General features: G+C 41.0%; 1 protein-coding gene across 1 annotated transcript in view; it reads right to left on the bottom strand.

Annotated features, from left to right (window-relative positions):
- LOC106862202 (uncharacterized) overlaps positions 1–24,929 on the bottom strand; it is a 94,247-nt gene that overhangs the window by 27,971 nt on the left and 41,347 nt on the right. Inside the window, exons 6-11 of the mRNA XM_088157840.1 lie at positions 23,460–23,632; positions 21,637–21,723; positions 7,912–8,262; positions 4,427–7,544; positions 3,489–3,573; positions 2,408–2,522 (exon numbers count right to left, since the gene is read on the bottom strand). The gene's annotated coding sequence lies outside the window, so the exon portion shown is untranslated. The remainder of the gene's footprint in view (positions 1–2,407; positions 2,523–3,488; positions 3,574–4,426; positions 7,545–7,911; positions 8,263–21,636; positions 21,724–23,459; positions 23,633–24,929) is intronic.

The following is a 24,929-nucleotide window of genomic DNA, read 5'->3' as shown; positions in this document are numbered from 1 at the left end:
CACTAGTATATGGAGGATCCGGTGGTCAGAACTTCATGTAATGAAATAATGAATCATAATAATTAAATTGTTTTTATCTGCTGCCAGCCATAATAAATATATACTAAAACCAAAAGCAAACTGTGCAAAATTGTCTTAATAGGGAAATGAGAAACAGGAACGTGCACACTGTAGGAGTTTGTTTTGGCTTTGTCCTTTTGCCAATGGCAAGCTTTAGGCAAGAGGGAAATAATGTCTTATTGTAGCTCATGAAAATAGTCTGCCCTCCCTTCTGCAGCTGCTGGGGTGTTTTTGTTGCACTGGCTGCCTGCTCTGTCAGGATCCCTGTTTGTGCTCCCACAAGCTCTTCAAAAGAAGCAGTGCTTGCTCAGGCTCGTGGAAGTTTTCCATCAGGAGAGCAGAGCAGGATATTGGCTCCACGCTTCTTAACACTCAAGCTTAGAAAAAAATAAAAATGCTCCTCGCAGTCTTCACTGAAAGACCTTGGCTTTTCAGGGGCTCGGAAAGATGTACATAGAATAAATTTTTACTGCCAAAATGATCTTATTATTTGGAGTGGTTTAGGCTACATTTGTACGACGCAGCACGTAACTGTTCTTTGGAGAGCTGGGGCGAGGTTTTATAAGAACATGGAATGAAAGCAAAGAGGTCGTGTTAATTTATGCTTTCATAATGTTGGGACTGTAAGGAAATATATTTTAAATAAGAATTGACATAGGAGACCTCCATGATAGCAGCTTATATTGAAGGAAATTATTCTTATACAAAATATTTCTCGAGGCTCATAAAAAATAGCAATAACAAACACCATTATGCAGTATCTGGGAAATTCTATTTACTTAAAATGCTTTCTGCTTTTATTATTATTCAGGCTTGTTCCTTCAGTGGAAGTTCTGATTGAAGCTTGAGCAATGTGCATGATCTCATTACAACAGGGCTGCATTAGAAAATCTGATAGTGAGAGTTCCAACAATGGCACCTCTCACTTATTATCTGTCACTTGGCCACAACAAGAGCGGTGCAAATTTCCTGCCATCAGATTCTGGCAGGTGGCTGGAAACCAATATAATATTCCACATGTACCCTGCTGCACTCAGGGGGAAAGAAAAAAAAAAGTGTGTTCAATATCCTGAGTGTGGCTGGTTTGGAGGGCAGGCTGCCTCGCAGGCAGCGTTGGGTCACAGGCAGGTTTCTGCTTTGCTGGGGAGGCTACAAAAGGCCACCATGCAATAGGGATACACATCAACAGGAATCTTTCCACTGCACACCTTCAAGTAAGGCACTGACAGCTTTTAGGGCTGTCATTCATTGATTTCTAGCAATGGATTCCTTGTCTCCTCATCATCAGTTTTCAACTGCATGCACATGTCCTAGGCCAGCTGGATTTTTGTCTCTGAAAGCTGCAAGAGGCTAGGCAGCATCACTTAGCTACATATCTGCATAGAAGCACAGATCTGCTTGCAGATTTGAGAGAGGAAGGGAGGAGAGTTTCCTCTCCTTGTCCCTCTGTGCAGCCTTCCTAAAGTAATTCAACATTATTCTTTACCTATCCTCTACTTTTGTGGGGTTTGTCAGTACTGACAGCTACAACTGGAGGTGTACCTGCTCACAAGACCTGAACCAGCAGGGCCTAGAAATAAAAAGCAAACGTTTCCCATTAATCTGAAGTGAATAGTTTTGTAGCCTTTTAAATTAGTATTAATTAAGGAGAAAAAATTCTGAACACATCACACACAGTAAAGCAGGATAGCAGGCTAAGCAGGAAAAATTCAGAACCTAAAATGTGAGGAATAAAGCGTATGAAAAGCTAGGAAACAAATATCCCTTTTGAGAAGGAAGGGTCCTTTTCTCTAGACTTTCTTTCAAATTCTTAGCAACTTTCGGTGTTTCTGTATTTGACATAAAGTGTCCCCTCCCCTGACTTCTCTTTGGAGTCCTCAAGGCCAATTTCTGACATTTCTGAGGTTTGCTGTACATCTGCCCTCCTCTGCAACAGCTTCTTGCTCCCTTCAAATATTCTCCAGTACCCACTCCTTCAGACTTTTCCCTGCTTTTCTCTTCTCCCACCATTTGTCCTGCCCTTCCCTCCACAGGAATTGGGAGTCTGGCTTGTTTATATGCTCTAGTGGGAGGTATAGTTCCCCTTCCTCTCTTATTTTTCTAGGGTGTTCCACTTCAAATCACAGCACAGGCACAAACACCGGCCTTCATCTCTGATGTCCTCCTTCAAAGCATTCCTGTAATGGTATCACATGAAATAAATTCCATGTGCCATTGGGTAAGGTCCTGCTGAGGAACTAAAGTCATGCTAACCAGCCTGGTCTTCTCTAAAATCTGTTTGTGGCAAGGGCAGCACAAATCCCTGGCTGAAATGGGCACCTTGTCTCCTCCCCTTCTCCTTTCTTACCTTTTTCTGGTTCCATAATGTGTGGTTTTTCTTACTCATTTGTTGACAAGTCTTGGTGGAAGCCTCACACTGGACACTTTGAAGACACTTTCTGACAATCTGGTAGACAGGCTTGCTGAAATAGAAAATCTCCTTATTGAGAAAGTTACTTTTTCTTTTTTTTTTTTTTTTTTTTTCCCTGAAGGACTAGAAGTAACAGAGCAAAGTTGCTAAAGAAAAGCTATTGCTTTCCCTTTGTTTATAAGTGCACATCTTGATTAGATTCTGTGACTAGTTAGCTGCCAAAAACATTTAACATTATGAATTAATACACCCATGAATTTTGTATAAGATGTTTTCTGTATTGCCTTTCTTGTTGCTGATTACCATCTTTCTTAGCAGGATAAAGCCTCTTGCTTGGGGTTGTTGCTGACACCTCAAAGTAGCTCATTTATTCAGGCAGTAAAACAGATTTAATGAACTATGGGAAACACATGATTTTTCAGAAATGACCTTAATGACAATTGTTCATGGATTTCTGGCACGGGCTATTTACCTGTGCCTGAGTTGCTCCAAATTTATTTCCTTTGGACAATTTCCTAACCCTGGCTACAGCAGCAATATGATAGAGCTGTAGGTGTACAAGCAGTTTATTAATTAAAATTAATGCTGCATTATTGAGCTGTTGCATTAAGCACATAGGTCTTCTGAAGAAAGCATGATCAGCTAACCAAGCAAATCTGTGGGTCTGACCAGTTTGAGAGATGAAGGATTTCTCATAAATTGCCTACAGCCTTCCTGGTGGTTGGGAGCACTTATAATCAGCATATCCTTAGGATTATTGATTCTCCCCCATAAAGTGTAAAGCTTGTTTCTGTTGATGTCCAGCTTATTGGACTGATGTGTTTACCAAAGGAAGTGAGAAAGCCCTTTATATTCTTATGTGAGCTAATCAGATTTGCATATAATCTGGTCGAGTATGATGGATTAGATGGGTGGGTGATTACTGGAGATGGAATCAGCACTTTTATGCATGACAAATGTTTCCTATCCAGAGTTACTGAACTCTAGGAGTGAAGAGAAATTAGGAGTTTGGTCTCACCTTTATCAAAATTTGATTTGCCACATAGCACAGCAGCAGATACGGGGTTAAAATGCACACATGTGTAGGGAATATATATATATATCTCTATATATATAAGTGATCAGGAAAAAACCAGTAGGAAAAAAAATCAATTCAGCAGAGGTAGTTCGATATCCTGGGTAGGTTTTATGTGAGATTTAGACATTGAATCCAAAACCACAATCCACAAAACCCTTTTTTAACGTCGCTGGCATCCAAAAGGATTAAAATACTCGGATGTTCACCAGAAAATTCCCTGGTGTTCCTGTCTTGCATCTGATCCTGCTCAGAAGTGACAAAACCCAATCTCTCTCCTGATATTCCCTTCTATATGAGGAATCTCCTTGCTTTGAAGACTGTTTTGCAGTTTCATTTAAATGCCACAAATTCAAGACATAGATCTCACTGGGCTGGAGAACTGCACTCCATTTTCTGTCCCTTCTCATTGTCACCAAAATCAAATTCCTTTGTAATAAAAGAGGAAGAATTTTTCCATCTATAGATGGCTGATTTAGGTACCTAAATCTTTGAGACTTGTGGGCTAAGATCCTTTGATCATCACAGACCTTGGAGGGTTCCAGTGTCACTGGCTTTCGTTGGGCAGATAGGATTTAACCTTGGAGATCATTTAAGTGCTTTAATAATTCATTTCTTAGATCCAGTTATGGACCTGAGTTTGGATTTGCTTCATGTAGCACAAACACAAGCATAATACAGCTTTCTCAGACAGACTTGCATTTCAAAATAAACTCCAACATCTACATGACAGAAGATGAATTTTAAGCATTTTAAGGAGACAATTTGGCACTTGTGTAAAGAGAAAGAGAGGCAGAGAGAAGAGTTGCAGCGATAATTTCCAAGGAGCTGAGTAATCTTGATACTTTTTTCACATGCATCCCACACCTTCAAAAGGATACATTCTGCCTCTTCTGTGACTGGAGAGTTTTGAGATGTGCAACATTTCCTGTGTAACAACATATCAGTTTCAGATTGTGATGAGAAAAAAATTGCTTTCAAATATCACGAGTTCAAAAGTGCAGCTGAAATTTGAAAGTATTAGCTTCACATTCTGCTTAAGAAAAACTGTGAAAAGAGAAGCAGAGAGGAGACTGAGGATAAAATTCCAATAAAAATAAGATATCTATATCTAGACAGACAGTTGGTATTATATATCTATATAATACTGTGTGCATGACAAATATGGTAGCAGAGCATTAAGGCTGCATGGTTAGGCAGTCAAAAGTTTGGAAACAGCCTAGTTAAGGTTGCTTGCTGTGTTGCCTCTTCTCCCTCACATTGTGAACACATTATGACTTTTTAATTTTTTTTTTTTTAACTCCAATACTTCTCTGCATAGTCTTTTTCAGATAGAATAAATATTTCTTTTATATAACCTCAGGAAACTTGCAATGTTGTTTATTCCTCTAAGCATTTGTGGATTCTCATTATCTTAGTGGTGCAGAGAGTAACGCAGATGCTCAGGCTGTTTTTTAGCCCTTTGCACCATTTAGATGGCACAGAAGGGCCATAAACCAGACACCACCAGCCCACCTCCCCACCCTCCTCCCATATTTCCTTCTGTTGTGTCTGTTATAGATGCTTCTCTTCTGCCTCCTGCCTTCTGCCACTTTTGCATTAAGTAAAATGAAACACAGCAGTACAGCTTTTAGAATGGGGGGGAAAAAAGCTGGCAAGACCTTTCCTCCATCATCACTCCTGTGCATTAAAAAAGGTGCAAGGCAGCATCTCCTGCAAGCCTTCGTGTGATTTGTCCTTGTCTGTCTCTCAGGCTGGGTGGAGACCTGGGGAAATCTAGGTCTGACTTTTGTTTTATAGCAGTCATGACCATGTTTTAACTCTCCCATCCTCCTCCCACAGACACATGGCGTGCTCTGTTTGGAAGGACTACAGAGCCTGCAGAGAGCAGTTTTTTTCCCACCTGACTTCTGAGGTGTCCTCAGCTCGTTGCTGTCAGTCAACAGGAAAGCTCCCCAGCTTCTGTGCAGCTTGGAGTCAGCTCACCTACAAATTCGTCTCCCTGATAAACACAAGCTTCAACTGCTACCCGCTGGATACTTTTATTGGCACAGAATAGGATCTTTGAATTTGTTTCCTTTCATTTTCACGCTGGTGCCTTGCATGTCCTCTAACCTCTCAATCTTGAACCAGAGCACAGAACTGAAAATCTTGTACCCACAGGAAAGGAGAGAAGCTTACCATCTCCTAAAGAAACCCCCTGATATAAATGGTATCACAACTGAGTTGTGCTGATGCAAACCTGGACTATGAGTTTTAATGACCTTCTTATTCTGAGGGTCCAAATATTTGCCAGAGCATCTGATGGAGAGAAGAAAATATTTGTGATAAATGTGAAGATATCCAGTGCATTCATGTTCTACATTGTCAGTCTAGAGGGCAAGAGCACAGATGCCTGTATATCCCTTCCCTTTCCAGACAGGAGTGAGCAAACACCCAGTGTTGGACGTGATTAATAACTTTACTACTTCCAGACGATTACCAACACCCACCTGGTAGAGATCACACCTGAAACTGAAGAACATGAATGTTCTTTCATTCGTTTTTGGATAAAATCTGCAGGGTTATTTTACATCAGCAGTTTACATTAAGGTGGAAATATCTGAGAGGAGGAGTAGCCACTTTCTGCCAGGACTTCTCTCCGTGGGTAATGACCAGTGGAAGAGAAGGGAAAAGCAGGGAGGGGGCACAGGCTTGCAAAGCAAAGGCATTTATATGCCTTTATGGTAGCTGTTGAAGGCTTCTTATTCCTATATTTATTTACTCAGAGCTGAGGCTTCAGCATTACCTTGACTCTTACATGCTCTCTGTAATGATTGTGCAGGGGATTCAAACCCATTTTCCTGCATGGCTGACTAAGAGACTGAAGCAAAAGGGGCAAAATATAAATTGTCAGCATGAGGTGGAAGCAACACATAAAAAAATTTCATACTGTATCTTTTCAGCTTCTATTTCATTTTGGTACATAGCATAAAATTCTTATTTGAAGTGGTGTTTTTAAATCTGAAGGAACACAATGTGATTCTGTTACGCCACTTCATGATCTTTTATAAACCTGTGCTTAGCTTAATAGATTTCTATTCTAAAGTTACGACAGGACAAAAAGAAAGTATAATGTGTTGAAAACTCAGAGCAAGATCAGCAAGCTGTATGAAAGAAAGAAAAAAATATTTAACTGGGAAAGTCAGCAACTCTTCAGCAATTTTATAATAAATAACTCAATTATATTGTATAATTCCCATGACTGCCAGAGACTTCATTGATTACTCACAATGGTACTGCATTAGGCTGCTGATAATTAGATGTTTAATTTAATAGCTATTTTCTATGTGGATGTACTATTTTGCAGAAGCACTAGGTTAAGGATACTTCAGTTAAGTGACTCCAGAATGAATTTAACATAATAAGGAGGACAGATGGGCTTTCAACTCCACAGCAACAGTAAAGAAAACAAGACATCACTGCAGCACAGATCTGTTCACGCTGTTCTTTTTGCAAATAAAATCTACTGCCTTTCAGCACATTGGCTATTTCGGCTTAGGCTGGTTATATCATATAAAGAACTTAGAATCTTAATTAATAAAGGCTCAACACTTCTGACGCTTGTGTTAAGCAGCAGCTTAGCCTCAGAAGAACAATTTTCCATGTTTCTTTGATACGTACTGTAATAAATGGAATTGCACTGGGAACAAGGTAATGGGTACCTTCAGCAATGCTTGCAGATCCTGGCCTATAATTAGTGATGAAAATAATGGGGTTTGATTTTTACCAGAACTCTTATGAGAAATTAGATTCATTTTACCTGCTCGTGTTTCTAATCCCCATTTTGCAGGCAAATCTGGGTTCTCTTACTGCTTCCCTAACACCTCTTTGGTGAGCACATTTCACTGTGTGAGCTATTACCCTGTGTAGAAAGCTCTCCCGGGAATCCAGCTGCAAGTCCATTTCTATGCTCAGAGTCATTATCACTCTGGCATGGTCCAAAGACATTCATGATATCTGCAAACAATCAGGGAACAACTAAAGATGCAGTCTCAGCAACTGGAATTTAAAAATCCATTTCAAGCACAGAGGCACTGTGATCTGTACAAAATTATTAGATTTCACACAACTACTGAGCTATTTTGACAATTTAGTCCTCAAAAATCTGTACCAATAACTATATTGCAAAATACAGAGGCATTGGCACAGCGTGATGCAAGTCTCTGAGCTCAAGTTAATCTTCAACAATAAAATTACCTAGAAAGAATTTATTTTTATTTCTTATGTGGCTAAGGGGTTTGAGCTACACTCTGCAGACAGGAGAGACCTGGAGAAGATTTCATTTGATACTTCTTTTTGTCATTTCTGTTAAACCTCCACTTACCCTCATTAATCTCACAGCAGACTCTGCCCAGCACCTTCCCTTGTAAGCACGACTTCCCTGTTGGGAAGCCTGAGCAGATGCTTGGTAAAACTTCCAAGATTTGGGCCAGCACATCATATGCTATGGAAGAAAATGTCTCTGAGCAGGTTTCAGATGTGTAGCTGCAGCCACAGGCTCCCACTGAGAGCGTGCCAAAGCCTTTTGGAGAGTGCCCAGTCTCCTGTAATCCCTGCTGAATCTGTGCTGGGGCTTGAGGAAACTCCAGACTTTCCCTGCCCAGCACTTCAAGCTCCAACAGCAGAATGATGCTCCATGGACCCTCTTCTTTCTGTTTGATGCACTGGGGTGGGGCTATACCCAAAGAGAAATCCGAAAAGATTATCCCAAGAATCTCATACAATATTAATCAGTCTTATCCATCACAACCCCCTTTTAAACAATACAACTCCCATCCTTACTCTAGATAGATCTGTTTATAATCCAGCAGTAATATTACTTCCTGACAGCAAAATAAAACAAATTCATTGAAATATATACAAGGAAAATTTTGTGCAGGACTGAAAAAAGATCTTTTGAAGAAAAACGTGATGTGTGTACCTACATGAGTATGGCTGTGGTTGCATAGAGAAAGGAATTAGAGGAGACGTTGCTTTTTATAAATTCTTAAAAAAACTGCCACATTTATGCCTCTCCTTTTCTTGCAAAAGGGGTTATAAGGATTCTCTCCAGATTGTTACAATCTGTCATGATTTCACATACAAAATTTACACCTAACATATAATGGAAGTACTTTAGTGGATCTTGGATCTCACTTTGAACCCACTTATCCATAATGCTTTGCAAACACAAGCTGCGGTAGAGGGAAATGTTATCATCTTCTCTTCAGAAAAGATAAAGAAGCATCAAACCAAAGTTTATGACAGTTCATCTTCTTTGACAAAGACAAAGGAATTAAACTGTACAAGGACCAATGCAGGTTCATGATATCTGTTTTAATAACCATGAAAAAGGCTGCATTTTCAGACAGTTTTTGACCTTGAATATTGAACTTTAAGAGGTTTCCTGGAGATTCCATTTTAACATGCACTGTAGAATATAAAACATATATATACATATATAAAGTGCTTAGTTTTAACAATTTTAAGTAAAACTAATTGTCTGTCTAAAATTTTCCCTTCCTTTTGTATTAGATAAAAGCATTAACTCTATTTGCTATATAATTCCTTTTAATCTCATCTGGGTTTTACCTTCTAAGATTAAGACTCTTATAGGGAAACTGGAAATCTCTGTTTTAATCCATAAACAGATTTGTCTTTTACCATACTCAAATCTCTCTCTCATTTGCCAGAAGACACTGTAGTGACAATTTTCAGGCAGAAGCACTACATGAAAAAGAAGGCTGGTTTTCAGACAAGTATAAAGGACAAGGCATTACTTGCATCATTTATTAAAAAGTATTTTTTTTTAAATGGGTAAGACCAAATGCAATTGACAAAAGCAGAAGCACCTGAAGAAAAGTCATCACTATTTTGCTTAATTCCACATTTAATTTGGTGCCTAACCCTTTTATCATGTTTCTACACAAATTAAAACTGGTTAGATATCTCTCTCATATCTGCCTTCATTTTTTGCAGCTGTGGATTCCTTAACAGTGAAATGAGGACCACAACACGTCTCTGCTTCACCAACCAGTCCAATTATTAATTACTAAGGGACAGAAAGACTTTCTAACTTTATGCCCAGTGTAAGCATTTCTTTACCAGAGTAAGGCAGCTGGTGCCTTCAATGTTTTCACAAACCCTTCTATTCTTTCCTCTTTTTTATGGTCTCCACAGCCAGCATTTTACCAAACACTTAAACACAGGAAATTCATCCCTCATGGCCAGAAATATGTAAAAAAAAAGGTTAATTAAATCTATACTTGCTTCCCATCCTGCTTTCTGTACACCCCAGCAAGTGTGTGATTCAGGTGAGCGTGTGCAAGCAAAACTGCAAAAGGAAATGGCTCTTGAAAAGTAGGGAAAGAAGCTGCTTGGTGTTCACAGAGCATCAGAAAGCTAAAAGCAAATTTGCCCTTGAAGAAAAGAATGGAAAGGAGAAAGTTATTGGAAGAGATTGAGGCAGCTGAGTTCAAGTTTTCTTTTAAGTTTCAAGTTTGTCTGAAACAGAGTTTGACTCTCAGTGCTGCTGACACTGCACAAAGCAAACCCACCAGTGAGGTTTAGATGAAACCCGTGTAAACAGCAGCAGATTTCATGCTGTTCTAATACAGACCCCTGTGAAAGCACAACTGTTCAGAAAAATATGTAATATACTTGGAGTATGTGGACCTACAAACCTCAAGAGGCACCACTGCAATGGTTCTGGCCGAATGACTTCTAATTTGACACTGAAGAGGCAACCTACCAAGTAATAACTGTGAAAACTGCACAGGGACAATAATTCAGCTGCCATAGCTGTGTTTTTAGCACAAAGAGTTCTTGCTATATATTAGTGCTAACCTCAACACAAAGCTTACCTTGTCATCAGGTTACTCCTCCATGTTTTAATATGTGCCCCAAACCAAAAAACCTTAAATCATAGAACCTGTTACAGAGGGCACACAGACATGTTCACTTGCCATGTTGCATATATTGGTAGAAAAAACAGAAGTATTTGCAGTAGAAGAAATAGCATGAAGAATAGAATAATTCTTCACCTGAGACAAATGGCCAACTTGGGTTTAGTGAAACCAGAGTTTCACTGGACAGGGTTGGTAGTCCCACTTCAGCCAAGAATTGTCACTGAAGTCCTGTTCCATTACAACCACAAACCTTTATTCCCATATGGCACTTCTACACTCAAAGAACTTCCTGGGCAGTCCCTGGTCAGCACAGCTCAATGATAAGTGCAAGTATTGTGTCCATTTCCCAGAGGCACAATGGCGTTCAGCAGTACCAATCCAGACCTGAGCAGGAATTAAAAATCAGGAGTTCTGGCTGGGCAGTAGATGCTTCTAGTCCTCCTGAATCTAAAAGTAAACATTAGGGAGGAAAATATTCATTTATTGATGCTGTTCTGCACTACTGTTTATAAGATGCATGCTTAATTCCCAACCCTGTGCTCTGCAGGGACCACGAGCACTTAAACCAGAATATCTCATCACTTCAGTAATGACACCTCCAGGGATCTCCAGTGTAGGGAGACAAAATCTGGGCTACAAAATCTGAGAAAGTGACTGGTGCTGTCTTTCGTGGTGCCAACACTGATTCCCTAAAATATGAGCACAAGAAGCTGCTGCAACGTGGTGTTATTAAGTTCCGAAATACACGTTTAGAAAAGAATGTGTGAGTTTCATTAATCACCTAGACCACTCTGGTTTGGAGAAATCCTTTTTTTAAAAAAAAAAAAACGAGACGCGGGAGTGCCAAATTAAGAGGCGGAAAATAAAGTCGTATGAAAGGAGAGAAAGCCATAAAGCACAGAACCACACCACGGAGGCGCAGCAAAACCCACAAGATATTTCTCTGCAGGAGCAGTTTGTTAATCCGGCCGTCAGGACTAATGGGCGCTGTCTCTTTTTTTGGCACGGAGCTCCGAAATGTGGGTCAGCCCGGCGCTCCCAGCCCGGCACTGCCGGCGCCCGCCGCTCCGAGGAGCCACAAGGCAGCAAAACCGCCCGGAACGGGGAAATTCCAACGCGCAGCCACCGAGATCGCCTCCAACACAACCTCCGGGAGCGCCGCGGAACTTGGGGAAAGCTCAGCGCCTTCGGGAAGTCAGGCAAGAGCGGGTTTGTCTCGGTAGGGAAAAGCCTAAGGTGTCCTGAATGCGAGTAGGGAATCATGCTGGCGTTTAAAAGCCCGTCTGGAACCTTAGGAAGCTGTTTGAGAGCTGCGGGGTGAGCATCCTCCAGCGGCGGGACAGCAGCGCCCATCCCCGGTACCCATTGCCGGTGCTGCAGCCCCAGCATCGCTGCTGGATGCAGACACAGCCCTGGAGATGCTCTGTGCTCCTTCCTGCCTCCCAAAGCCCAGGAGGCCACAAGGACCAGCTGGCCAAGCAAGCATTTCAAAAGGGATGCAGGGATCAGCTCATGCCCAGCACGGCTGTCAGGACACCTGGTGCTCAAGAGCCCTGGACCAGATCAAAAATAAAAACATATACCTGTGTATTCACCACCTGTGACCCTAAACCAAGGGTTGGAGGCAGCACTGCCAGCTCTCTCCTCAATGAAATAACGGGCTGGGATCAATCCCTTCAGTGACTCTCGCATCCAAACCCATTTGGAGGCTCTGGATCTCTCAGAAACAGCCTTTTGTCTGAGGAAGTTTCATGCAGCTTCTACCAAAGGCTTTGCAGATTTTCCAAGAAGTCTGAGATTTCTGGGCTGTGTGCAGGCTCTGCCACAGCTCTGGTCCTCTCAGACAGGTCAGGTCTCTGCTCAGGGTTTCTGTGGTTGTGTCACATAGCTCTGCTCACCAAACCTGAGGTTTCCAGGCCACGTTTCCTGGATCTGCTGAGAGTGAGCTCAGTGTGTGATCCATCCCTGAAATTTCATCTTTTCTGCTTGTGCACAGAACAAGGGTTTGGCACATAACTACATGCTTCTGCCTGGGAAATCCCTTGCAGATATAGATGTGTGGAAAACAGAGAGAGCAAGCAGGGTAGCAGATGTAACAAGGAAAACAAAGCTTTGAAGGCAGTTTGCCCCAGAAGGATGACTCAAGTGTGATGATTTCCTCATGTTTTCACAAATACTGTGCATAAAGACACAAACTTGGGCATTGGAGTCCAAGCCCCTCTCCCACAGACACCTGCATGTCTTCAACACCACGTACTTTCTATTATAAGTAGCAGCAACACCTTGCTTTTGAGGCAGAATTGTAAGTAAAATTTCTTCTAAAATCAGCCAGCACTTGCAGACAGCTTCAACCCCTACAATCAATAGTTTATGGATAATTTGATGCATGCACTCTGAAGAAAATGAAACGAAATGTACCGTGTCAGTTTACATAATCCAAGAGCCAATAGCCTTCATTTTCTGAGCCACCAAAAGGAAGATCTAAAATTAGGAGATTTGGAGTCTGGAGTTTAATCGCTGCATGTTTTGCATACTTCCTTTTTTCCCAAAAAATGTCTCAAAACCTTTTTAAGGGGAGAAGAAAAGCAAAGTGTCAGAGTGTTTTAGACATAGGCTGAGAAAATGAGGTAAGCTGGGACAAATGCTGCATAAATACCCTTCTTTCTGTGTCATGCTGACTGTCTGACATATTAGATAAGTCAGAGAAAAGCAAAAGCTTTCAGGATCCATCATCTGAATTTGCCTCAGGACTTCAATTTTCAACTTGATTTAGGTTCCTGTAGCATCCAGAAAGAACAGGAGGGGAATCCTCCCCGCATTGTGGACAGCAAGAGCCAAGCCCATTCTGGAAAAGCAGGGTCCCACACTACCCTGCTCTCCTGGCCTCTGTGGCAGCGTGACTACTGCTTGTACATGTGCAATTGTAAAATGTTTTGATGAGGAGAGCTCTTCAGGAGCTCTTTGTTTAAGCACCACGATTTCCACAGGCAGGTGATGGCTTCCATGAATCCTGTCAGCTTCAGGCACTCACTAACCTGAACCTGCACACAGGCACGGTTTTGTGTAGGGCTGGATGCACAAAAAATTCAGGGCTGGGTTGGAAACTGTTGTATTAAAGAAGGAAATATTCCTTGTCCAGGTTTGTCCTCTGTTGTTTGAAACATGTTTCTCTCAAGGGTCACTTTCTTCCCATGGAATAATTTCAGACAATTATTCTGATAATGATTTATCAGATGTAAGTACGCAACAGAGATCATTGGCAGCTGCATGAAAAATAATTTTAAAAAGGGTAAGGTATTTCCTATGCATTGTAACAAATATCATGGCAACTATCATATGAAAAGTTGTTTAAAAAGTATGAGACACAACAATTTCATTATTTTCGAGGAAACAGAAACTGCAACAAAACAAATCAGATGATAACTTCCAGAAAAGAAGAAGAAATATGTTTTCTTTTACATAGACACTTATTCAGTTGTTGGAATATTTGCATATATACCTTTACATTTGCAGATTTTCACATTTACTTTTTGCATTCCTGCACAGCTCTGCCAATTGCCATGATTTTACAAGACAAAATGAAAATTGTAGAAGATAAGGATAAAGCAAACACTACAAAATCCCTTGGCTTGAACACCGATACAACTGATTATTATTTTAATCTAGTGCTTCTTGGGCAATATTTGCTTACTATTTAATATTTTGTATTTAATATTTGGTTTAATTTAACCAGGTAAGGTCTCAAGAGAATAGATGCTGACTACTCTCTTTCTAACCCTGGGCACCAACCAGGTTATCCTAAAGCCCCTAAATTTTCTGCAATGTGCTGTTGAGCACAACTCCCTGCTGAGTGCACACTAAAGAGATGGATGTCACTGTTTGGGGACCTTGTGGCAAGGGCAGAGGACCTGCCAGGAAAGCAAATTCAGAGTCTGCATGGAAGGCCCACCTTTCAGCTCCATGGAGCCAAGGTCTGAGGAAGAAGGAAGTGTTTCAGTGCAAATGGGAATATCAAAACTGACAAGGAAAAGTCAAAACAGAGCCCTCCAAAGGAATCAATGTAGCACCAATTATTCAAGAACAGAATCTGCTGCTGGGTGCTGGTCAGGGAGATAATACATTCACTGTCTTTCCTGTTTTCATCTCCCCTGCCAGCTTGGCCCTCTAAGTGATTCTGTACTACTCTGTCTCGTTACTTCAGTCTCCATTCTTGAATTTTCATCACACTGTCTCCCTAGAGCCTTTTCCTCATCCTGGGCTACTAATCTGTGGGATGATAAACCCAGGAGACAAAGCTTCTTGTGCAGTAAGCTACATTTTGGGGTTTTTTTGTTCTTGCTCTGTCTGTTCTGCCATTCTTACTGATCTCCTCTGAAACACACAGGGCAGAGAACTGTAAAGAAGCACAGAGAGAAGTGAAGTTATTGCCCAATGCAGAAGAAGGCTCAAGTTACAACATCTTCAGATGGAAAAAAATATCAGAAGTAAGGTTTTAGAAGACGAAATGACTTCCCTGCTGACAGCACCGTAAGGAATAGCTGCAGGGCAGAATTTTAAAAACAGAAGTTGTCTTGACCTCTCTCCAGCCTTGCATGGTGCTCAGCATGATAGATCAGGGGGAAAAAAAATATTGTAGTGGGTCAGACACAAAGACATATCACATTGCAGCAGAGATGCAACAGCACCCCTGATTTTTCTGTGGCTCTGGATGACAAGAACGAGGATACTGCATTTAATATGACTACAAGCAAGGTTTGGAAAGAGAGAGTTCAGAAAAGAGCAACAAAATAATTAAGGGACTAGAGGGATTTACCTGTGAGGAAGATTAAAAGAACTAAATAAATATGTCTAGTTTGGCTAAGTGATAACTAAAGAGGGGCATTCCAACCATCTACAAATATTTGACTGACACACACACTAGAGAAGGAAAGGAATTACTTATCAGGAAACAAGCAGGTGTATCAGGGACTAATGGGGTGAAATTAAGAAATAGAGAATTGAGGAATTTAAGGCAAATCCTCCTGACAATGAGTTCTAATAGTCTGCAGAAAACATACCAGCATATATGCAATAGGGAACAGTCTTGCATTGATAAGGAGGGGGACTTAAGTGACTTGCTGGGCCTTTCCAATCTCAAATATTTATGATTCTATAATTAAGCATTATTAAATTTAATGACATGTGCTTTTTTTTTTTCCCAGCAAGTTCTGACTGTTGCCTCAGGTCATAAGTGTGCAATTATTTCCTAACTAAAGGTCTTACATTTTGACTCATGAATCTTTATGAAATTAACTAGGTTGGTCTTTTTATTTTTTTTTACGCTTAAATTGAATTTCTGTGAATGTATTTTCTCTTATTTCCAACTAGCAGCTATCTCCCCCTGCTCACAACTCATCATCCCCTCTTTATGCAAGGCAAGCCTGCACACTTTAAGCTTTGTGGCTCAGTGCCTGAACCTGCTCAGCCTCAGGTTGAATGCCTCTTGTGTTCAAGGGAGCTGCTGCTCCCAAGCCCCGATGAGCACAAGGGCTCTTCTTCCTCTCAGGATGAACCGAGTGCAACAAAGGGGAAAAAAAAAAAAAAGTTACACGATATTTTCAGCTAAGAGCTGTTTACAGAGCTTTGAAAGCAGATCACGGCCGTGTGAAAAGCCTCATGTCACCGCTCACCCCGGTGTCACAGCACCACTCAGCAAATGAAAACAGGTGTTTGTGTGGCATTGCCCAAGCTGCTGGCCAGGATCACAGCTGGTGGGCAGCAAGTTCCCCTTGTTTCTCTTTGGCAAACTCCTTGGTTTTGATGCATATGCTTGCTTGTGCCAACATATACTCCAAAACATGCCCTGAAATGGGTACAAACCGAGGTCTCGTGTGAGCAGTCATTTTGGGGATCCAAGCGGTTTGCTCTGCTCTGTCTCAGACTGTGTGTGCTGCCTGAGGTCGTTGCAGCTTTTGCTGATATTTTACCATTAACTGTGTTACATGCACAGTCCCTCAAGAGAGTTCGTACAGTCTAATTCTTTGTGAACTATTATCTAAATATATCTTTTGTCCAGGTGAGAGTGCTGCTCACCACCCACTGTGAAAGGCAATCTGTGATGCCTATTGCTTTTGTGATACTTGGTTTTAGTTTCCCCCTGTAGTGCAGCTGCAGGCTGGACACACTGCATCATCAATATCTGACACTCACACTCCATTCTTGACTTCTTGCTTAAAGCTCCTTTCTATTATGTGTGCTGGACTCCAGCCTCAGTAAATGACAGCAGAGCTTCATCTGGCATCAGGATGTGGTGACAGCAGTGCCTGCAAACACTCTGGTGCAGAGTGGGCTTCGTCCTGAAGGAGGAGATGGATTTTCCCCACCCCAAAAACAGAGTCCCCCCTTTGCTGCCAGCCACAGGATGCTGAGCCCAGAGCTCCTGTCTTCCAGCACGTCTGAGGAGACCACAGGATGTGAGAACCTGCCTGTTTCATCCCAGAGTGAGTAAATCCTCAGTGAAAGATGCTGGGTGCTGCCATCACAATATTCTGAACGCTAATTACGAGAAATCTATTTCCCAAATCTTTTCACTTTTGAGATAACACTGCAGGAATCAGGCTGAAGAGGGATAATTAAATAAAGCAGTGTCTCCTCTCCCCTTCTCCCCCAGTCACTCTGTAATTTCCTAGTGTGGACTGACTGAGCATGGTGGCTGATAGGAAAGTTCAGCTGCCGTGTGCATTTTACAGGAGGTGTGTCTCCAGCACAGCTCCCTCACTAGGAGAGAGCCACAAGGAGCCCTGGCTGCTCCTGTGGATGTTTTATCACTGAGCTGAGTCCAGCCAGATGTAGGTGAAAAAGATGTAGGCAAAGAAAGGGAAGAAGGAATGAGAATATTTTTCCTTTTTCCCAAGCAAGAACAGGCAAAATCTCGCTCTCTTTTTGAAACCCACAGATTGTGAATCCAGTTTTGGCAGCTGTGATAAATGTCCTGAAGCATCTAAATATTTGGGGTATAAGAACAGGATTACTGCCTGTCAGAACTTGTCTATCTTTTGAATATTCTGCCCAAAGCAGCAAAAAATTGAGTAATAACCTGGTACTGACAGCTCTTCATTAAGGTACAGCAACTTCAGCCATTACCATAGTTCACAGTCTTCTCTCTGTCTTCACAGCTTACTAAAACAACTTTAAATGTTGCAGTTTTGGTCTTAAACCAAGGAGGAGAATTGGTCTTTCACATCTGACCTTCAAGTAAAAGTGTCCTCCTCCAAATCTGGACTTTTCAGGAACATATATTGTATGTATGTGTATGTACCTTTCCCACTTGGGAAAGTCTTTTAGAGTACATGATACAGTGAATGCCAGTTTAACCCATGTATTGCTAGATAAGTGGGGAAAAAAAGTAATCTGTTTTTTTCTTCCTAAAGCCAAGACTTGTGGCTTCTGAATAAAAATTCCTCTGGGCTTTTAATGGAATTTTAGTTTCTGTGTATTTTTACATTCAGTAGCTAGTGTTTTTTTAAATTCCCTAACAGTTTTCACTGTTACAAAATGCTTTCCACTAGACAGTCTACATTTTCACCCTTATTTTAGGCCATTTTTGCTTCTTGCATGTGTCCAGCCCCTGGGAAAAAAACCTCCCAAGTCACATATTTTTTCATCATTCTACTTATCACTCAAAGAAAATAAAGAGGAAAAAACACTGACCACTTCCTTGTGTTTTCTCCAGGCTGTTTGCTAAACTTTTTCATCAGTTACTTATTTCTGAACTTCCCTGTGATGGCTATTGTTGCTTGTCTCTTTATTTTTGTTGGTTATTTCCATACCTCTCAGGATACACACAGTTCAGAAAAAACAAACAAGCAGACAAAACCCAACCCAAACCCCAAATATAAAACAAAGAGCATTTTTTCTCAGGCTTCTGAACTGTAAGTCAGGCACTCTGCATAGTTACTTTACAGAGGTAGAGGTAGTTTATATATCTGCTTTCACTCAGTCTCTGTTGAGTAGGAAACAAAATGCATACTTCTGAGGATGCACAAAAGGAAATAGCAGCTCTACTTATGCATAGGAAATAAATTACCTTTGGGTAGAATAAGAATGTGACAGTTCAGAACTGAGGTGGTTTTCTTTTTATCTTAAAGAATGATGTGAAATCTTTCCTCACTGCATTTTTTTAATGAAGGTGAGATACAACTGCACCACTGAGGCACTCGGATTCAGGACATTTGCACATTCTGTGACTCCTACCAGACTCCTGGCTCACTTTGCTGAAGGTAATTTCACTGTGACAGCCGTGAGATAGAATCTATAGATTGTTCTGCAAAATGTAACTTTCCATTAGGAGCTGGGGGGACAATTCTTTAGCAATCAGAACTCTTTGATAAACATTTATTTTTGTCTTTTTCACCTGGACAAGACTCTGCTACAGTGCTTGGAACACCTGCCAGAGCAGGCCTAGTTGCATTTCTTGTAGCCACTGGAAATCCATACAGTGGCAGTGGCTAGCAGTGATAGCACTGGTCAGACAAGCATCACCATTCCTTAGTGTCCTGTTTCTATATCCCATCTCAGAGTGAGGGTCTTGTCTCCTGACTGCTCAGACCTGGCTGGGAAGGGGCTGGCCAAGGACAAGGGGACACCTTTGTTTGGTGTTTTGTATGACTTCCTTGTTAATATCCAGGTTTGCCATGACAGCAATAGCTTTTTATTTTTAATTTTTATGGTTTCAAACTCCATAATTTCTATTCTTCCCCTGCTGTTGCCTTTTTGCAGAGCAGCTAATTTTCATTCCAAGGATGTTGTACAGAGCAGCCCACTAGTTAACACAAGAGGCAGCCATCTGACAAAGGACTGGGAAAGGACTTGGGCTTTCTGTTCTAATAATCACAAGTGCCAGTAACAGGACGGGACGAGAAGCTCAAACAAAAATAAATTAATTAGCAAGGACATTATTTATGCACTGGGAATTCCTAGTGTATGTGGTGTCTGCTCTAATAACCTGTGGACAAATCACCTCCCTCTGCTGCAACACCTCAGGGAGAGGGCCAGCAGAGGAAGACAAAAGTAAGTTCTCATCTAAAGGGGAAAGGATAAAAAGCAGCTGGAAAATCTGCAGGGAAATGCCCTGCATAAGCATAAAGAGCTGAGAGATCCATATGGACACCTGTCCCTCAGCACAGCTCCTCTTGCTCCTGGCTAGATATGTTCCAGAGTGATCTGTACTTAATATCAACAGGATTGTGATCCATGGGGATCTGAGCATTCCAAGCTTGTTGTTCCCAGTGCATTGAAACAGAGGTGAGCACAGAGCTTTTAGGAGAAAAGGAAAGAAATAGAAAAAAAAAAAAAAGGAAAAACTTTTCATAACATTTTTTTGAAAACAAACGGAACCATATAATTTGTCTAACATTGTAATTACTTCTCTGTTTGAGATGTTCACTATTTTCTGCCATTGTAATTTCACATACTGGATAATTAGTATCCTCTGCACAGAAACAACAGGAATGGCTGGGCAGCGGGAGAACTCTTTCTGGATGCTGCTACAATAAAATATTGTCTCATTTCTTCTCAGCCCATGACTCAAATCCAGGTGTGCAGAGGAGTAAAACTGAAAGACCCGAATATTAAGTTAAAAACCAAAGAAAGGTAGTTTGTTGAACAGTCCAGCAGAGCAAAGAAAAGCCATACTGTATAAAATTGATATGAACGTGAACATCGGTTCAAGAACTGATATGAACGTGAGCATGAAATTGGTGTTTTGAAACAATCCCCTGCAGATGACCCTTAAAAGACAGCCATTGACTCCATATGGAGGTAAAAGTCTGCCTCTTTCTCTTTCTGAGGGATCAGACACAGAAGTTGAAATAACAAATCTGTGTAGAGTATTGTCTGAAATACCAGTTTTTAAACACTGTCTAATGGCTCAGTGAAAGAATAGCTGCATCCAAATTCCATTTCAGTTCTATGGAAGCAGAGTATAATATGCTAGGAAACAAATATTCAATTTCCCTTCCAAAAAATTAAATAGATTGAGAATTATATCACAGGGTTCTGAAACTCTAATGTGAATATGTTGATACTAAGTTAGTAGTGACTTCTTTAAAGTATTTGTTAAATTATCCTTTGTACCAGGCTTTAAATGATCTCACAAAACTCTGGACTAAAGCGTTACATATATTTTGAAATCACTGTAAGTTTCAGTTTTAAATAGGTTAAGGGGTTTAGATTTATATGGTGTGCTATTGCTTCCCTGTGATACAGAATTTGTGCAACTGTATTCAGTGTGAACATGGGAAATATTGCCAACAGAAGGTAAAAATGCTTCAACAGGAGATCAGCTTACCATGGACGATAGCAAAATTGATGCCAATATATGCTTAGGGGAAAAAAAAATTCCATAACTTTTGAGTGATAAAATTTGCATTTACAGATCTGAATGGATGTCTCAATTCTCTGACAAAGGTGCCTTTCACTGAGGTTGTTATCGTGCTTCTCTGTCTTTTAAACTGGGGCAAACACCTTTCCTCATGGAATATCCTGTATGCTAAAAAATGGCAAGGAAAAGTGAAAACAGGCTATTCCTAAACAACATTATCGTTAGGTAAAAAGCTACTTTTACAGTCAGTTTTCCAAAAGTAATATACAACTCCAGGCACAGGGAGGCATCAGCCTAGAACAGTAGTTACAGCTGATCTCAGCCAAATTTGAGAAATAGTTTCTTGCACATAGCCAAGAGGAAATAAAAATTCCTCAAATCATACCAGCCAAGAAAGGGTATAATGCTGTCTCCTATGTGGTAGAGTCCAAATAGCAATATTTAAATGCAATGCTATTATCTATTTCTAGGAATAGAATAATTTCTAGAGTTCATTATAACATTATGAATTTCACTATATTGAAAATCGTTTTGAATTTAAACCACAAACCAATTCTCAATACGAAGATAAAACCTAAAGAGGAAAAATAAATCTTACAGAGCCCTCCTAGAATTAATATTGGATTCTCCAAGTTCATATTACAATAATACCATCATCAAGAGGGTCCTCAATTAACCTCATCTGACATTCCAAGAAGAATATTTTAAGGGTTGTGAAGCATGCAAATAGAAACTTCAATTAAAGGCTGACTTCATACTTTGGACAGCCTGTGAGAATAATGTGAAAAATTATGTAACCAACCTGGTACTTCAGTAAACACCCACAGATGATGGCGGGGAGACAGAAAAAATTGAGGATCAGCATCCCAAATCCTTTCTCAGGTAAAGCCTAGAAAGAATAAAAACTTGTTTACACAGAGGGGCAGGGACTCCCTTCACATTCCTCCCATTTTGGATTCTGCACGTTCAGATGCCCTGCTTTCACACAGCACAAATCTCAGCGTGCATTAACTGCTGAGAGAAAATATATTCTGTGCTTCTTCTGGAGCTGGGGTAGATTCAGAGAGCATTAAGTGAAAGCATGCTAATATTGCTTGGGTGCAGTCTCCCCACCAGGAGCTGCTCCCTCCGGAATGCTGGAAGGAGCCCTGGGCTGGGGCAAACACAGCCCAGGGGTGACCTTGGTGACAGCCCCGTGATGTGACCGTGCTTTGGCACTGCCTGCAGCGGGACAGCCACCCCAGAGGGGAGAAGGTGCAGGGTCAGGCTGCTGGGTGAGGAAACGTGGCTGCCACGCTCTCTTCTCAGGTGCCTGATGTGCTGAAGGGTCAGTGCGGGGTTTTTCTGCTCTTCTGCACTCAAGCGAGAGCCCAGCATGAATCTTTTTACACCGATGGTATAAAACCTGTCAGCACTTTGCATAGGCAGCTTGTTTAGTACAGACAAACTGATGTGGGCTCGTGGCTATTTTTTACTTTTACTTTTCTTACTTTCAACTTTCCTTATTAGATGTAGCAAATGTTAAATATTTTGACACACCTCCAGGACCTGTTTTTCCGTGTATCTGCTGGAGACTTGTAGCTGTTTGAAGTTTTAACCTTTCCTCAGTGACTGTGGCAGAGAAAACACTACTTAGACTTGCTGCTTGTTGTGTGCATTTAAAATTTCCTGCTCCCACTCTGACTATCAAACGGGTGTTTGCTTGCATTTGCACGAGCCCTATTTGATTTCATGCATGATGATAACCCTTTCCCCTAAATGCTCAAAAAGGTAAGTACTTTCCCTACTCAAAACCAGAAATAGTGGTTAAAGAAAGATTGTGAGAATGTAGTTGTTCGCTGTATCTCAGCTATCCATCCCTCAACTGGTCTGTTCCCCCCTTCTGCCATCTGACATATATTTTCTCCTTCCACTCCTTTGGCTTCTCCCAGCAGGAAATCTTCTCTTACCAGAGCATTCTTAAAATGTGACTGCTAGCTCCTGCCTTTTCATGCAATTAAACAAAAAAAAAAAAAAAAGATAAATGCTGTCTCCCTACCCTCCAAAATCTATTAACAGAAGTGTACTTACTGTGCACGGCTCAAGCTAAGAATAGTGTTAAATACTATATCCTAATTAGAAGGGTACAGTAATGCTCTCATTTTAATCAATGGGTTTTGAAGTTCCAGCTTTCATGGTATGCAATGAAGTACATTTCAGAATGCAGCACCACAAAGCTCTATGGAATATTTCACAGGCATTTTCTTCCCCAATTACAAAGGGCAGAATTGCTGTTGCAGAAACATATTTTTGAGGCTTTTTCCCAGGATAAAACTTAGCAGTGCAGCTGCAAATCAGCTCTGCATAAGAAATGCACAGACTTAGGGAGCAGTGAGGCTGGAGGCTCTGGGCATCATTAACCCCTGGTGTTCTGAGAGTTATATTTCAAAGCACAGGTGCTGCCTCTGTGTCCTTTGTGCCTGTCCTTGAGAGGTGTGACACGAACTGACTTGGACAGCAAATCCAAGGTGAGAAGAAGAATGGTCCACTACAGGAGGTGTAAAGGCTGCACCCTTTTTCTCTTTTCTTTGTGAATTGATCATTTTGAAACGTTGTACTGTTATGGCCCCCATGATCCTTTCTTACCTTCAGTGGTTTCCTTCGGAAAGGAAGTTCACACAAGGAAATTTTCTTTCCACCCTCAAGTCTGTCTCTCCTCTTTCCTTTTCCACAATCTTTGAACTGATAGCAGCACTGCAGCCAAATTTGACAAAGTACATGAGGTTTCAAAATTGCAGAAACTTAGGGAAAATGCAGAGCTGGTGGAAGGAAGGAAGGAAGGAAGGAAGGAAGGAAGGAAGGAAGGAAGGAAGGAAGGAAGGAAGGAAGGAAGGAAGGAAGGAAGGAAGGAAGGAAGGAAGGAAGGAAGGAAGGAAGGAAGGAAGGAAGGAAGGAAGGAAGGAAGGAAGGAAGGAAGGAAGGAAGGAAGGAAGGAAGGAAGGAAGTTTATTACTGAAACATCCTGAAGGACAGGGTGGCTCAACCTTTGTGCACAGATCCTTGGGAAACCCAGCTTCATTTCTACCCATGGATATGGAATAACACCATGGTTGCAACCTGTGTAATTTTGCACGGTTTCTTGAAGCATTTATAGCATCTAAATAGTTATAGATCCCTAACTGTGTTTTGCAAAAATAAATATTTTGCTTAGTCATCAGAGATATGTTTTTTATGAGGCTCATATTGCTAAGTACACGAAAGAAAAAGTGTATTTCTCATACTTTAGATTTTTTCATGGTCCAATAGGCTAATATTAAAACAAAATGAGACAATAGTGGGAATATAGCCACATCACAGACAATGAAAGCAGTATTTCTCCAATTTAAAAAAATCTTTTTTTAATACCCCTGCAACATTCACAAAATAGCTTGTGAACTCCTTAAGAAATAATGTACTGAAGTCTGATGAAATGCCCAGGAAAGTGCTACACACAAAAAAGAAAATAGAAAGGAAAGAAGAGGAAATCATACAGCTCTGAATTTTTTATCATGCTCCAAATAGACCACAAGAGTCTTCACTGATTAAGTGATTAAGTGTTCAGGTAAAAAGTGATTTTGAAGAAGGAGTTTCTCTTAATTTCTCTTCTCTTTTAGCAGTTCAAAAGATAGGATGCAATTATGTGAGAAGGGCAGGTAGTGCCCAGCAGCTGGTAACTTCTTACAGTGCCATGTCACCTGCCCTCAGCTTCCAAAACCTTCCTACTTCTCACTACTTTAGGTGATAGTTAAATTGCTCTTGCTTGTGATTTTTGTTGTTTAGAAGAAGGCAGGAGAGGGTCAGCAGAGTGTCCCAGGGTAAAGATTCAGTCATCTCTATTAATGTGATCGTGGTGGGAGCGCTGCTGTCTGTTTCATTAAAAGAAACAGCTCTGGCTTAGCAAGTGCATCTTGTGCTCCTGCTAATCATGCCACCCTGACTGTGAGGAAGTACAAGGGCAAAGTTCTTACTCAAACTGCTCTGGCTCTGAGCTCTGAGTTGCAGAGATGAGGCCAGCAGATGGCAAGATGACGAATTCATCCCCTCCTCCCTGCCTGACATGCACTGATAGAGGCCAGC

Source organism: Sturnus vulgaris, chromosome 2 (genome assembly GCF_052056855.1).
Source record: "Sturnus vulgaris isolate bStuVul1 chromosome 2, bStuVul1.hap1, whole genome shotgun sequence".
In the NCBI taxonomy this organism is placed as follows: domain Eukaryota; kingdom Metazoa; phylum Chordata; class Aves; order Passeriformes; family Sturnidae; genus Sturnus; species Sturnus vulgaris.
The sequence above is the reverse complement of the archived record's forward strand: the minus strand, read 5'-3'. Positions and strand labels throughout refer to the sequence as shown.